The 216-nt window shown below is 49.1% G+C and overlaps 1 protein-coding gene across 1 annotated transcript in view; it reads left to right on the top strand.

Annotated features, from left to right (window-relative positions):
* Positions 1-216, top strand: part of rif1 (replication timing regulatory factor 1) — a 25001-nt gene that overhangs the window by 2665 nt on the left and 22120 nt on the right. The window lies entirely within an intron of this gene.

Below are 216 nucleotides of genomic sequence, written 5' to 3'. Positions count from 1 at the left end.
TAAAATTAAGTTGCGGGCCGGATTTGGCCCCCGGGCCTTGAGTTTGACACCCCTGGGCTAGCGGGTACTATTTCACAGTTTTCTGGCCCCATAAAATCGAGGTTCTTTCCGGGCCAACAAGCAGGCTGAGTCGGGCTGAGTATGCTAAACTAGAGAGAATCGCTGGCAAGGGGGCTACAACAAGATGAACATATTTGACCGTGATTTAATTGTAAT

This window comes from Notothenia coriiceps, unplaced genomic scaffold (genome assembly GCF_000735185.1).
Source record: "Notothenia coriiceps isolate Sejong01 unplaced genomic scaffold, NC01 NC01_scaffold00022890, whole genome shotgun sequence".
Classification (NCBI taxonomy): Eukaryota; Metazoa; Chordata; class Actinopteri; order Perciformes; family Nototheniidae; genus Notothenia; species Notothenia coriiceps.
This window is presented reverse-complemented; position numbering and strand designations above follow the sequence as displayed.